This window comes from Strix aluco, chromosome 2 (genome assembly GCF_031877795.1).
Source record: "Strix aluco isolate bStrAlu1 chromosome 2, bStrAlu1.hap1, whole genome shotgun sequence".
NCBI classification, from domain to species: domain Eukaryota; kingdom Metazoa; phylum Chordata; class Aves; order Strigiformes; family Strigidae; genus Strix; species Strix aluco.
The window spans coordinates 40,386,435-40,402,702 of record NC_133932.1 but is presented as its reverse complement, the minus strand read 5'-3'; positions in this window follow the sequence as shown (position 1 = coordinate 40,402,702).

Genomic DNA, 16,268 nt, shown 5'->3' with positions numbered 1-16,268 from the left:
GAGTCACTCATCTCCCAGAATGGGCTTGGAAGGGGGGGGGGGGGGGGGGCAAAAAGGTGTTTACAGTCTTACGGTTTGTCAACCCTTAGGAAACAGGAGCTGTCTCTGTTCGGCGCCCTGGGCGAGAGCAGCGTCCAAAAGGTAAAACGGTATTTAGGTGTATAATAAAAGGCTCTTGCCGTAGCTGGCCTCCCTACAGCTATACATAATAATTCTTAAGCTTTATGACCGCCACTTTTAATGGTTCAAGTGAGTTAGATTTATCGAACAGCTACAAGTATTACAAAATACTCCAAATTTCAAAACTAACCAAGCAAACCAGCATCTTGATTCATCTAGATGAATTGAAAGATTCATTCACCCTCACAGGCATCCTCTGGCACCTGAAGAGCTCACCTAGCAGGCATCTAAGAAACATAATAAAACGAATTTAGCACTCAGGTATATTCCTTAACATGGTAAAATACGGTTTTGAAACTGGTGCAGTAAACAGAGGTAGGCCACATGACCATACTTCAGAGCTTTTCTTTGTCACAGCTGCAACTGAATTGAAAATTGATCTGATCTGATCACTTCCAAAAAATGACGATGCATGCAACCAAAATCTCCTGCTCGGCTTTCACATGTGAAGTTTTAGCATAAAAAATGCAGTTTATGCACAATAGCAATGTAATGTTACTGGTAACCTTCAAATTCCTAGCGTTGCACTTTTAATGAACTTAATAAGCTTCTATTATTCCAAATGATGCGTATGTTGGCAAGTTTATACTCAGGAGGTACAACGTTTACTTGTAAAGAATAAATCCAACCCCTCTGAAGGCTAATTTGAGTTTGCTGCCTGTTATACCCACAACACCGTTCTTTGACTTGTTCGGAAAAAGCTGTTGAAGGGACCTGCTCTAAATTAAATGCTCGGGTACATCGTTTGTCTGTAATTATCAGAGTAACACATTGGTCTCTGTAACAGTGTGAATCACCATATAAAAGATACACAGGTGAATATATTCGGTCATGCATGACAAGTATTAAAGCAACAGCTTCAGATCTATGGGTTTTTTACAGCTTCATCTTACAAACGTTGTTTAGGGGGCTGGTGAAAGGAAGGGCTAATACGCGTCCGCACGGCAGCCGGAGAGCTCAGATACAGCGTTACCAACCGGGGTACCCAAGTACAAGGAGAATTTCTGAGAACCATCACAGACCTTTTGTATTCCTGTTGGGATAGAAAGCAGCCGCTCTTAGAGACTGGAGGCCCCGTAATATTTTGCTAGCGCTGCCCCATACCAACCCATATTTATTAAGTGCTCCTTGTCACCCATAACAGACCACGTGAACCGAGGGCTTTATAAATCAGGATTACAGAAATCTGTGGCCTTATTAGAACCAAGGGAAAGTATTCTTGCTACTATTTTTCTTTGGCGACTCCAATCTCCATCAGAAACACTTGCCTCACTGTAAAGAATTACCTCACTATAAAGAACTACCCCACTATGGTCCCAGGCTGCAGCTTTATTAGGAATGACTCACAGGACTCAGGCCCTTTTACTGAGTGCTATGGCAACTCTCCTGTCCTCCGGGACAGTGGTTTTCCAGTCGGTTTGCTTCTCCGGGTACGGAACTGCTAACTCCACGCACCAGAAATCGAGGCACTTCGACATTTCCTGATATCCTGGTTCACACAGCCACAACATCTTCCAAATGTGAAGAACTTGCACAAATGACACAGAGTTCAGTTCAAGAACGCTAACAAACAAAACCTAGATTGCGTTCATTTCAGGTAGCATTATGGAGTGCTCTGCAAGCTTTTCGTTCTCCTCACCTTAATCTAATCTACCAGCAAATATCAGAAAACTAGGCTATTGAGGCAATTTGCTAAACCAAAAGGTTTTGAGTAAGAAATCGTGTGGTGTGGCATGAAACAGAAAAGAGATTCTTTAATGAACACCCATAGTTGTTAACAGCAAGAGCTGCTGTGGGATAACGACCTTTCACTCCTAAATAGCACAGGTGCTAGGAGAGGAATTTGAGCACAAAATTTTAAAAGAAAGCCTTGTCAAGGAAGCTGAGATATGCAAGTTCTCATCATCCTTGTTATTTTCCAAATAACTCCCTGGGTTATTTTCCAAAAATATAATTGTGGCCATAATGAAGAAAGAGAAGTGTGCCTGTTACTAACTCTCGTTGCTCAAGGTTTTGAGCTGTCACTTGGTGGAGGTCTTCATAAAAAAACACAATGCCTTCATCGATTGGAAAGTTACGGAACCTACTGCAATACGAGTGTCCTCTTTCTGAATATATTTTGCAGTGGCTTGAGATCTTTTATGTTCTGCATTTTAAATTAAGGACTTTCTGGCATTGCTGTAAAAAGGCTCCCTGTTCAAATTTTAATGTGGCTTGTAAGACTGATGTGCTTCTCTCCACCATCCCTGAAAAGGGGGGAAGAGTCAGATTTATGTTTTGAAAATTGCATGTTTTGGTGCAGTAAAGAATAAGAAGGCAAACCAACATTGCAAGAAGAAATACACCAACCGCTGCAGAACAAATAGCACCACTACGTTTCTTTAAACCATTCCTCAGCTCGTCCAGCGTTCCTTCTTGAAAGGAGGCAGATTTACTAAATCCATGTTATCATGCCTGCTGTTTTAATTTCATTAAAACAGTTAATTTCATCTGAGAGTGTTCCTTCAGAATTTCTGCTTGATGAGCATGTGACATATGGGGTTTGTTCGAATTCGACACAACCCTGTCAACTGTTTTTTTCAGTGTGCATCAGAAACGTTCATGAGATCAGTGCAACCAAGCAGCTGCAGGATCGGGACCCACCTGCTTTTCCTAGGACTTGGATTTTGTGTTTATAACAATAGTATTGGGCTGCAAGTCAGAGGTTCTTGTCCCTGAGCTTACTTGCCACACCATTTTTATTTATGCAACATGACGAGGTTTTCTTATTGCAAAGCCAAGAAACGTACCTCTGAGAGAAAAGCAGTGTTTTTCAAGCTTCATTCCAGTTATTCACTGTTGTCTTAGCCTTCTCTTCCTCTCCAATGCTGAACAAGTGTCGTCAAAAGCAGGAGAAGGATGCAGAAAATTTTATACAAGAAGAATGAAGCCTTCTCTTGTACAAGACAGGAACATTTTGAAAAGGCAATTATTTAAGGTTTTTCTTAATGTTATTTACTACAGGAAAATTATGTCACAGGCTTAGAATTAAAAAGGGGGAACCAATGTCATTAGCTGTTCTGAGACAAGGTCAGTGAACAGATTTAGAAAAGTGGGTATTTACAAAAAGCTTTTCAGGATAATTACAGTGTCTCCTGTTCTTTTTAGAGAAGTTAAAAGCGGACTTAGAGATATCTCAAACGCATCAACTCATTTGTACTTCTCTTTCTCACACACATTTGCACTTCTCTTTCTCACATCATAAAACGAGGAATCTATTTACTTGCTCCTGCTTTTCTTCAGTCCATCGAAAAGAAGAAGAGAACGCACCTACTGGTGTCTCACTGTGCTATGTTAAGCCAATATTTGAACTACTGCCTAGAATGTACTCATGCAAGCTAAGGGAATGCTCTTACAGCCCCCGTTACCGTGTGTACGATTTACTCAGAGAATTATTTTGGTGTCAGCTAGGGCATTCTTTGCACAAGCAAGAACTATGCAAAGTGAGTAAGAGGTGTAGAATGAAATGCTGCACAAAGAAATACTCGGTTAACATCCAGGTGCCCTGTGTTCCACAGCAGCACAGAGAGAAGTGTTCCTCCAGGCAACACTGAGGCAACCATCAAAAGAACTTGAACATGTATGACACACCTGCCAAGCAGAAACCAGAAGCACAACGTATCATTTCACCCTAAATGTACCCAGGAACTTTTCAGAATTCCCGTTTTACTTCAAAATAGCTAGCTACAGTTCTATCAATTAGCAAATCCATCAGTAGAAGAGCTGCATTTTCCACAAATGTTTTATTGCAAAGAATTCAAATGGCCTCTACAAAATACAGAAACATTTCATGAAATCAGTTGATTACCTATATATAAAATCTGTGAGGTTCATCAAGAAGATAGCTCGTGTCACCTAGATGTTAGTGATCATCTAACTAACTGTCCGTTGACAAGATTTAGGACTTTTTAGAAGATGCAGAGGGAAAAAGCAAAAACACCCCTAAAATGCCACACAATAGAGAGTGAGCAGAAACAGGCTCCTCCTAGCTCATGAATTATTGTTTCTCACACTTAACCTCAACATTTTTGCTGAAGCTGTGAAGAGTTATGGCATTTCTCCTAAAAAAGCCTCCCTAAACCTCCACAAAATGACTACAGTTACTTTGGCTGAAAATGCACACACAGGACCCTTAGAGCCTGTCAATAACATGTGACTTGCAAAAACTTCTAGGGTTTCAGGCAAAACTCTTCCTTCTCCTCTGTTTGCTGTCCCTGAACTACTCCAGGGTCAAGATATTTTACCAATGTCTTTGCATCATCTTGACTCCCCGGATCATTTTGATATAAGCCAACCAGAAAATTAGTCTGTAAAACCACAAGGTTCATTTGTAGCCTTATGAGGTAATTTTTGCTAAAAGCTGTCATCTTGAATGAGGGGTTTTTTTCAACGTGCTTTAGGGGACTTACAAACACAGCCTAACTGTGTTGCCACCAACACTATAGAAAGAGAATACTTCCTACAGGCACTTTTCTATGCAGACATCCAGTTTTCTCTCTGTAGAAAGCACGTTTTCCAAAGTCAACTCTGCTGCTTGGAGTCCTTACGGCACAATCACGTGTCTTCGCTGGCTATCCCTCTCTTAGCACACAAAGACAACTGCGAATTCCTGTATTTCCAGTTCAGAGAAGCCCTTTAGCCCAAAAAATTAGTTTCTTTTCATGCTTTTCTGTGGTATGTTGGACAGTACTCTGGACAATGTTTTCTGTTGTTTCAGCCAGAAAGGTGAAAAAGGATGACCAATGTCTCTTCCCTTTTGGTTGGAATAAATGTTCATTGCCTTAAACCAGGGCTGTGACAGAGAAGAATCATTAAGATTTCTTGCTGCCTAACACCAGCTCCTAGTACAGGTACAGAAAGACAATCATTCTATTAAAAAGATTATTAAAAAAAAAATCATCTTTCAACATCTGAGGAAAATGAGCTCATGTTTGGTTAAAAGGCTACGTTTGTCTAATATTTTGCAGCCACGGAAAGGCGAAACCTACTATTTACTACCTTTTTCTCAGTTCTTCAAAAATGCTCTCCCTTGCTCTGCTGCCTGTCTGACCTCTTAGCAAGCCAGTGCAGAAAACTGGCAGGAAGTTACTCAGTTTTTGTTGCTGCTGATGTAGAGAGCCACATCCCCAGGGTGAGGAGTCAGTGGAGGACCGGAGCCTCTGCCAGGGAAGGCAGGGCTGTGCTGCTGTGGAGGAGGGAAATTGAGGGGAGAGGGGCTGGAGCACTCCATACGCTGGCACTGAGCCTTCCCATCAGCACAGCCGTCCTGTGGTGTTTGCTCCACCTTAAAAGTAATGGGTGTTTGGGTTTGGTTTTTCCCAAATAACAAGAAAAAGATAAGGTCACCAAAATGTAAATGCATCCATGCAACATTCTTGCCAGTTTTTAATTCAACATCTGGTGGTATGTGTTTTATATCAGCGGCGTTAAGAACAATGTCAGGAATGCATCCCAGTCCTATAATGGCTATTTTCACGTCAGGAAAGAAAAGAATAACTTAAAAGATAAGTGCTCTGCTCATGGTAAAGAACCACACGTTTTATTTAACTTTCATTCCGTTAAGGTCTTGCCTTCAAGAAAAGGGTAGCAGTGTGCCTGCTTTTAGCAGCTGATACTGCAGCCTGTCTAAATTACAAAATACTGAGATGAAGCATTTTTTATGCATAGTGCACAGTACCAACACTCACAGACTAAGTGTTTTTCAACACGTCCTTTTTAAAACAGTTCTTATTTTTACTTAAATTTACTTTATTTATTGATGGTTCTTGGACTTTGACGAGAAAACCTGGCCACCTGCGTGTGGCCAAACGTCCTGATCCAAGCCGAGGAGTGCACGTAACTCGGCCTAATTACTACTAAATAATAATGAGGAATTAGGCCTAATCAGTAATCTGGGATTTTTGCCACAGACAAAACCACTTCCTCTCCTACAGCAAAGATTTGTGACGGGCCCATCCTAGCTGTCCAGCCATACAATACGTCCTTCTTCAGACACCCCTCTTTGACCAAAAGCACCTGGACAAAGCTGCTGGAAAGCAACATGGCAGAAAAGGCCCTGGGGGTCCTGCTGGAGACCAAGTTCACCAGGAGCCAGCAAGGTGCCCTTGCCCAAAGGCGGCAGCAAGCGGCACCCTGGGCGGCACTGGGCAAAGCCTTGCCGGCAGCTGGAGGGAGGTGAGCCTTCCCTCTGCTCAGCGCTGGTGAGGCCATGCCTGCAGTGCTGTGCCCAGGTGGCCTCCCCCGGACGAGAGAGGCACGGCCACCCTGGGGAGAGCCCCTCAGTGCCCCGCCCCCCCCAGCACCCCCCAGCACCACCGTTGGGGTCACAATGTCCCACTGTGTTGACCCGGCGCTGCCCCGGCAACAGCCCCAGTGCTGCAGCGACAGTGTGCCTGCAGCACAGAGTCGTAGTGGGGTCTCGCCGAGCAGCATTGCAGAGCGCTAAGACCCCCTCGACAGCCTTTCTCGGGCCATTGGAGCCCCAGAGTGTGTGCTACCTGAGACTTCTGGTGTCCTCGGCGGGATGGGCCAGCTGAACTGCTGCCGTGGCTCCAGGTGAGCTCCCCCCGCGGCTCGGGGACACGCTGGCACAGCCGGGCCCCGCAGCAGCCGCCTTGCTCATGCCCGACGCCGTCTGCTCTGCAGGGACGACCCTGACCCCGTGCAGCCCTGCGGGCCTGTCCCGGGGTCACCCGAGCCGCTGCTGCGCCAGCGCGTGCGGGTGACCCAGGGCCGTGTGACGAGGGAAAGGGACCTCCTCCTCTTCAGGGACACCCTGGTCATCGCCAAGTCCAAGTAAGACTCGCAGAACCCCACTGCCTTTCCTGCCAAGCCCCGGCCCCGGCACCAGGCCAGGGACACCCAAGGAGCAGCCCCAGGCCCCCGGCACCCTGGTGCTGGAGGCACCCACGGCCATGCCCGTGACAGGTGGGCGGTAGAGGGGAGCCACTGGGCTCGGCCACCTCCAGGTCACTCCCTGCCGCTCCTCTCTGCAGACCTGGCAGCGCCCCGCGCCCGCAGCTCTGCCTGGCCCTGGGCCAGCTGCAGGTGCTGAGCACCAGCATGGGGGCGGCCGGTGATGGCCCTGAGGAGGAGGAAGGCAAGACCACCAGCTCCCTTGTCCTCGTCTGGCCCTGCGGCTCCTGCGTCGTGACCTTCCGGTGAGTCTCGGTGCCACATCCCACAGCAGGACGGGGCAGCGCCTCTGTCCTGCCCCACGGGGCTTCCTCCTGCCTCTGTGGCCGTCCCCACGGAGCAGGGCTGTGCCAGCGCCCGCCTCTGCCTGCAGGCTGGGGAGCAGCGGGCACTCAGGCTGCTTCTCTTCTCTTTCTGCAGCTCCCGGGCGCAGAAGGAGCTCTGGGTCGGCGCACTCCGAGGGTAAGCCCGGCCTGGCAGTTCGGCCTGGGAGGCCCGTGCTCACATCACGGGGGATGCTCCAGGCTGGCGAGAGGTGCCCCCGTGGCTGCAGGCAGCTCTTGAGCAGGCAGAGCTGGCGGAGCTGCTTTGCCCGCCTGTGTCCAGCCAACACCTGCCCAGCCCTGGCCCCACCACTGCCGCTGCTCTCCGCTCGACTGCCACGTGGCACCCGGCTGCTTCGAGGCAGCTTGGAAGTGCTCCCTGGGCTGGCAGGAGAGGGAAAACGCAGCTTGGGTCTCACACAGCTCTTTCTCTGCCCCTTTCCCATACACAGGACACCAGAAGGAGTGGAGGGAGCCCGGGTCACCCAGCTGCCCTCCATCAAGCCCCTGATCAAGGAGCTCAGCCACTGCAATGCAGTGAGTGTCCCTCCTGTCTCTGCTCTGCCCCCACATGCTGCTCCAGCCCAGCATCAGGCACATCGCTTCTCACCTTCTGCTCTTTTCCCCTTGCCCAGGTGGCGACAGTACGTGCCAGCAGCCTGGAGAGGTTGGTCGAGGGCCAGGCAAAGGTCAGGATCTTTCAGGGTGCAATCTTGGCCATCCCCACCTCTCTCTCACACGTGGCCAGGGGCCGCCGCAGCTCACCGGGGGCCCTTTCTGCTGCTCGGCTGCTCGGTGAGCACAGTGCATTTCTTGCAGGCGGGTGCAGAGCAGCGGCCACCACCCGTCCCTGCTGGCAGCAAAGGTGGACGTGGCTCCTCGGCTGGTGAGTTTGGAGAAGAGGGGGGCAGGACGGCCTTTCTCTCCTCCTCTGGCAGGCGGGCACTCGCGCTGCAGGGGGGCTGCTGCCCTTCCCTCGGGGCACGTCCATCCCTATCGCTCTGTGCAGGAGACAGCTGAGCCCCCAGGACCCCTCGTTACCAAACGATGCCTCTCCCTTGCGCTCGGCGGTGGGGGGACAGCGCTGAGAGGGTCTGGGAGCACTCATCTGCTGGCTCTCATGCAGGGGTTTTTGCTTGCTTTCCCTTGACAGCGGGTGGGAGCCGCAGCAGGAGGAGGGGGCTGCCCTGGCCCTTTGCACGGCGAGGGACCTCGGCCGCTGCAGAGGCGCCTGGGCCGTCGGGCTCTGCCGGCAGCGGGGCTCTCTTTGGCCGGCCCCTGGCAGCCCTCTGCAGCCAGGATGGCACACTGCCCCAGCCCATCCAGGTAAGCAAGCCTGGCCAGGGGGGCCCCACCCCGCTGGCTCCTCTGGAGAGCTGGGCATCCCAAGCAGAGGGACCCCGGCTGGCACTCAGGGACAAAGCCGGCTCCTCCCCACATCCCCAGCCTCCAGCCACCCCTCCATCCCGCCCCAGGGAGAGCTGCGGAGCCATCCCCACTCGCTCCTGGCCCTGAGAAACCTTCACCTGCCCCAGGGCCTGTCTCCAGCCAAGCAACTCTTCTCCTCTGTCCCCCGCAGGACCTGCTGGCTCTCCTGCACCAGCACGGGCCATCCACGGAGGGGATCTTCCGGCTGGCAGCTAGCGAGCGTGCCTTGCGTGAGCTCCGGGAGGCCCTCGACACCGGAGCGGAGGTCCGGCTCGAAAGCCAGCCTGCGTGCGTGCTGGCCGTCCTCTTGAAGGTGAACCCTGCTGACCTGGAGCCCGGCAGCTCCCGGCTCCATCGCTGCTGCTGGGCGCCTGCAAGAGCAGGAGCCAAAACCCAGCCGCCTGCTCGTCAGCCACAGTGCCAGGGATGCTGCCTGTGCTCCTGGCGGTGGTGGTCAAGTCCTCACCCGGATCCCTTGGCATTGCAGGACTTCCTGCGCAAGATCCCCTCCAAGCTCCTCGAGGCACATCTCTACGAGGAGTGGATGAGCGCCCTGCAGAAGACCAGCAGGCAGGAGAAGCTGGCAGGACTGAAAGAGTAAGTGTGGCGAGCAGCCTGCCTGCTCCACGGGCACCGGCACAGGCCGGCACTGGTCTGCAGAGCGACGGCCTCCTTGAAAAAGCCCTTTTTTCTGCCAGCCACCTCTTGCTGCCGTGGCGTCGGGTTTTGGGGGCAAGTGGCACAGCAGAGCACTTCTCTCCTTGGAGCGCTGCCCGCAGGCACTGGGGGTTGCTCCACGAAGGGACTCTTGCCAGAAGGGAAGGCAGGGAGGAGGGAGGTGGCCCTCTCTCAGCGAAGGCGGGCCCTCTGCCGAAGAGCAGGTGTGGCCAGGGAGCCTTCCCTCGGGCGCGCTTGGGTGAGATCAGCCTGGGAGACATGTGTTGACAAGGTCTAGTTCATTAACATAGCGGTCCTGTTCCCTCAGGGTGGCCAGCAAGTTGCCCGAGGCCAACCTCGTCCTGCTCAAGCACTTGCTGGCCCTCCTGCAAACCATCAGCAGGAACGTGGCCACCAGCAGGATGACTGCCGGCAACCTGGCCATCTGTGTGGGGCCAAACCTCCTGAGCCCAGCTGAGGAGCACACCCTTCCCCTGGACGTCCTGGTGCAGGCCACGGGGAAGGTACGCTCTGTTTACCAGCCGGCTACAGCCCTCTGGGCCCACCCGAGCTTTGCTGTTCAGTGGTACCTGGCTGCCTCCTCTCTTCAGCAAACGCTCTTGGGGCAGCTGCCAGCAAGAGCAGCCCCACAGCTGCGCAGAAGCCAGGCACAGCAGTGGGAAAGGCTGTCACACCCGGGTGCAAACCAGTGGTTTGCTGTGTGCAGGTGACTCAGCTGGTGGAGTTCCTCATTGACCATCACGAGGAGCTCTTTGGGGAGGAGGTGGCTGGGCTTGCCGGCACATCGCCTGAGGAGTCGCCAGCACCGGCAGCAGAGGTATGTCGGGGCCACAAACAGCGTGACAACCAAAGCCTCCCCCCTCAAAACGGGGGACTGCTGCCGCCGCAGGGACAACCCAGATCATCCACCAACCTGTGGCTCTGCAAAAGCGCAGAGGAAGGCTGATGCAGGCTGGCCCTTGCACTTTGTGCGGTGGTCCCACCAGAACTGCCTCAGTTGGGCTGCGCAAACCCATCCAAGGGATCTGCCTTTCAGAGCTGAGGTAGCAACGGGGCAGGTAGGTCCTTGCCACCTGTGACCTTCCCCCTTTCCATTGCAGGTGCCTCCAGTCGCCCCAGAAAGCGAACACCCAAAGACCTCATCTGGGGAGAGGAGGTAAAATGAGCTAGCTTTGATGAAGAGCAGAATTGTTTCATGTTTATCGTGGCTTTACCTGTCTAACCGTACTATTGAATGGAAAGGTTGCCGGGCTCTTCACACCACCTGAAGAGAAGAGCAGGCTGTGCGGAGGGGAGTGATGGGCCACCCGGCAGCAAGAGGAGGAAGGTGGATACGGAGCTGTCGGGGATGGGCAACTGAGGGCATCCGAGCAGGCAACATGAAGGGGGAGCCCAGGTGTGTAGCAGACCCTGTTGTCCATCTTTCAAAGGCTCTGAACACTGCTCTGAGTATAGGAGATCTTTCCGAGGTGCACAGAGATGGCCCCAGACAGGAAGCACGCACCTGCCCTTGGGAGAACGTGTAGGTCAGGAGAAACAGACCGCTCCAGCGGTGGCAGGTTTCATTTTGCACTTGCTGAAGCTCTGTTTGTGCGAGGCTGAGCAGGCACCCTGGCAAGCGCACGAGACTCACAGTTTTGAGCTCCCTGACCCGCTACCTACAGAACGAGGCCAAGTCCCTCTTTTCTGGCCATGCCAGCTGGCAACCCTAGCGCTGGCTGCTGCTGCCTCAGTCCCAAAGACGCAGTAAGGAGTTGTTCCAAAGAGCTGTACACACTGAGATACTGGCATTTCTGAAAAAGCTCATGTTTCACCTCAGAAAACTGGCGGAAGAGAAAGAAAACCGCCACAATAACAAATCAAAAAAAGAGTGCTGTTTGCCTGCCAGCCTGCCATTTTAGCACGGGACAGTGAGGGCTGCTGCTGCTGCTGCTGCTCACGTTTTGGGAAGGACCCCATCGCAGCTCCCTGGGGGCTCCCTGCCGAGCCCTGCTGCCTGGCAAGGGGGCACTGCACATCTCTGTCAACTTGCCACGCCCTGAGGGCATCGCAGGTGTTGAGAAGGGGCCAAAGCAACACCAGAGTCGCTGCCACTAAGGCTTCTCTCTCCGGTGCCAGGAACGACCCCTTTTTCATAGGGCTTCCCAAAGAACGGGGAACAAAATCACGCCTGTTCCTGCCCTCATGGTTTCACCAGCGCTTGCTGACTCTGCCCTTGTAGGTGCCCATCTACTTTTGCTGCTTGGACTCCCCGATGAGCTCTGACGCCTGGGCTTCGACGAGCACGAGGCGACCCCAGCACCACCTCGGCGGAGGCGAGGAGAGAGGCGCCGTGCCCTTCTGCTCCGGACAGCAGATTGCACTTGCGCGCCACTAAGCCGAAGCAGCCCCGTGCCGCCTTCAGAGCCATCCCGGCCCTCGCAGGAGGCCTTGCTGGCTCACTGCCCAGCTGCCTCAGCCAGTGCCCACCAGCCAGCACATCTCCCCAGCTGGGGAGCTGGCATGGGAACTTCAGATTACAGGGAGCATCTTACGCGTGGCAGCGCCTGTCGTCTGGGAGGGACAGGAGGGACATGCTGGCCAGACTGCTCCAGACTCAAAAACCCTCCAGGCTTTATTTACAACTACTCCTTCTCGGCAGAGAGATGCCGAACCAACGTGGATGTTGTCAGACTCCACGGATTTGAAAGAAATGACACAAAGACATTGATGAACGCAAGCAAAGAATGGTCCCTTGTCACACAACTTCCTTGACACTTCCGAGTGTGTGTCAAGAAGGTGGATCATGCCAGCAGAGCTGCACTGCTTTACGTGTGCAGGAACGAAGCACTGCACCTTTCAAAAATGCAACTAAACTCCAGAAAAGTATTGGCCTGCTCTCGGCATACAGCTGCATACCTCATAAACCTGTCAAGGTCAGGAAGGAAAGAGAAAATAATTTCTAAAACAAAAACGCAGACGGGCAGCGGACAGGAGCATTGAATTACTCCACTGCATTTTTATTCACAGCTGGCAGAGAGATGCTGAACCAACTTGCTGAGTCCGAGCGGGGAACACCCGCTGCAGCTCTTTGGTCGCTGCAAGTACTTGTATGCAGCACACAGCAGAATACCCTTTCTTATCACTCGGGCTCACACAGGACTAGCTTGCAGTTTCCAACAGCTTAAGAACTCCAGATCAGCTACATAAGATATGGCTTTCTTGCACCTCCTCCTGCAGATCAGCTCTCTCTGGACTGATGCAAACACACCCTTTTCCGTCCGTCCGTCATGAATGGAGTTTTGAAACCAGCTTTTCCCAAAGCTCCAAATACTGAAACGGCCTCTCTTCTTTCGACACTTCAGCCCTGTGTGATGTCTGATGGGGTCAAGCTCCTTTCAGAAGGGAAAACACAAGTGCCAGCCACCACCGGGGAAAGAAATGGCATGGCTGATCTGCAGGTCTTGCAATGGTTGCACGGGAGTCAGCAGAGCACGGACATTCAGGTGCGACTCTCCCAGCTGGCACCTGAAGTGTTTCAGAGGCAACGCCACCTTTTCTTCACGGCCAAAGCCTCACTTGATACCTGCAGCAAGTGCTGCCCTAAGTAATTTGACTTGTTTAGGCAACTGCATGACAGAATCCCTTGGGAGACGGTCCTGAAGGGTATAGAGGTCCAGGAAGGCTGGACACTCTTTAAGAAGGAAGTCTTAATGGCTGTCCCCAGGTGCTGTAAGAGAAGCCGGCGACACAGAACGCCACCCTGGCTAAACAGGGAGCTGTGGCTGCAACTCAGGGAGAAAAGGAGAGTTTACAGCCTTTGGAAGAAGCGGCTAGCCACTCACAATGTTTCAAAGACACTCTGAGGCTATGCAGGGTGGAAATCAGGAGCTCTAAAGCCCAGATAGAAATGAATCGGGCTTCAGCAGTCAATGACAACAAGAAATGTTTCTGTAAGCACGTCAACAGCAAAAGAAAGACCAGGGAGAGCCTCCATCCCCTGCTAGACACAGGAGGAAACATGGCAACGAGTGATGAGGAAAAGGCTGACGTGCTTAATGCCTGCTTCGCCTCAGTCTTTAATTACAAGACCAGTTGTACTGAGGGAATCCAGCCTCCTCAGCCGGAAGACAGAGACTGGGAGAACGACCCTCCCACAATCCAGGAGGAGACAGTCACTGACCTGCTGCATCACATAGACACACACAAGTCTATGGCACTGGACGGGATACACCCGAGGGTGCTGAAGGTGTTGGCTGGGGTGCTCGCCAAGCCGCTTTCCAGCATTTACCAGCAGTCCTGGCTGACCGGGGAGGTCCCGACAGATTGGAAATTGGCCAATGTGACGCCCATCTATAAGAAGGGTCGGAAGGATGATCCGGGAAATTACAGGCCTGTCAGCTTGACGTCGGTGCCCGCGAAGCTGATGGAGCAGCTCATCCTGAGAACCATCTTACAACACGTGCGGGACAACCAGATGATCAGGCCCAGTCAGCATGGGTTTATGAAAGGCAGGTCCTGCTTGACAAACCTGATCTCCTTCTACAACAGGGCGACCTGCTTATTGGATGAGGGAAAAGCTGTGGATGTTGTCTACCTTGACTTTAGTAAGGCCTTTGACACCGTTTCCCACAGCATTCTCCTGGCGAAAGTGGCTGCTCGTGGCTTGGATGGGCACACGCTTTGCTGGGTAAAAAACTGGCTGGATGGCCGGGCCCAAAGAGTTGTGGTGAACGGAGTTAAATCCGGTTGGCGGCCGGTCACGAGTGGTGTCCCCCAGGGCTCGGTTTGGGGCCACTCCTGTTTAACATCTTTATTGATGATCTAGAGGAGGGGATCAAGTGCACCCTCAGTAAGTTTGCAGACGACACCAAGTTGGGTGGGAGTGTTGATCTGCTCAAGGATAGGGAGGCTCTGCAGAGAGACCTGGACAGGCTGGAGCGATGGCCTAAGGACAACTGTAGGAGTTTCAATAAGGCCAAATGCCGGGTTCAGCACTTCGGCCACAACAACCCCCAGCAGCGCTACAGGCTTGGGGAGGAGTGGCTGGAGAGCTGTCAGTCAGAGAGGGACCTGGGGGTGTTGATTGACAGCCGGCTGAATGAGCCAGCAGTGTGCCCAGGTGGCCAAGAAGGCCAATGGCATCCTGGCTTGTATCAGAAATAGTGTGGCCAGCAGGGACAGGGAAGTGATCTTACCCTGTACTCGGCACTGGTGAGGCCGCACCTCGATTACTGGGTTCAGTTTTGCGCCCCTCACTACAAAAAGGACATTGAATGACTCGAGCGTGTCCAGAGAAGGGCAATGAAGCTGGTGAAGGGTCTGGAGCACAGGTCGTATGAGGACTCAGCAGAGCACGGACATTCAGGTGCGACTCTCCCAGCTGGCACCTGAAGTGTTTCAGAGGCAACGCCACCTTTTCTTCATGGCCAAAGCCTCACTTGACACCCGCAGCAAGTGCTGCCCTAAGTAATTAAACTCCCAACTGCTCGGAGCTCTGCACTATGGCAAAACTGAGGGGACTGAGAAAAAAAAACCCTACATCATTTTGGGGAAAAAGAAAACCCCTATGTACTCGAAAGGGAGAAACGTCAGATGTCGAGACCTCAGTGTGGTCTTCCTCACCGTTTCCCTGCCATTCATTTACCTGCCTCTGTGGCTAACTGAGAACTGCCGACCAGCATTCGGTCTGGAGTTAATAACCGGAGTCGATGGTGCTGTTGTACACGCAGCTCTCTCTTTGCTAGTGCTTGATACAGACTCAGAGCCTCTGCTAACACATTGCAATACAACGTTGTGCCCCATTCTCTCTTCCGTTGCACGGATGTCCCAAGGTATACTGCAACCAAAACACTTCATAAATAGAGGATTCTTTAAATGCCGTTAGGAAATGAATGCCGGCATCCCAGCCGTCTGCAAACAAAGCCGCCTCAAATCTGAGCACTGACAGAGTGATTTGTTTGTAATCGGACTGAACGGCCGATGTGTGCCTATTGCCCTTGCCTTTGCTGGAATACGTTGTACGGGCTGTCGGCAGTCCTTAGCATTTCTTCACGTGCCCTTCTTTCTAAAATGTCTTACGCTTTCTTTACAGAAATAAAGCATCAAATGTGTATCTGGCTAGTCTCAGTATTTGGATGAGTCCCTTCCCTTCCATCTTCCTCTCCCCTTCTCTGTGTTTCACCTCTCTCTCTCTCTGACATTTTACCGACACTGACAGTGCCCGTAACTTGGGTTAATCACAGGTTGTCCCATGACATAAGGACACACAGCTCTTTCACCTTTCTCCTTTGAAGATCCATTTTTTGTGCATTATTTACCTTTCTTTTCAGATCCTTTCTGTGTATAATGTTAATCTATTTACATTCAATAAACAGCATGAAATCATATTACACTAATGATCAGTTTCCCAGATTAATGACAATTAAAAACAAAACCATGCTTTGTGCCTGATAACACAAAGTGTAAGCCTCTGTTACTGTGTTAAAAGGCCACGACTGTAGCAGTTGCAGACGTTTGTAGCTACAGCAGTTACAGAGCTGCTGGCTACCATCCTCTGAGGTCCAGAGGACACCAGGCTTCATCTGAAGGCTTTCTAACAATGTAACACTCTTTGAGATGCCACTCCATTAAAACAGGACTTGTTCAGCAATAGGTTTCTTAATGAAAACCCAAGGCTGGAATCTTGTTCCTCGCTGGCAAAGTGAAAAGCAACACGAGGCGAGG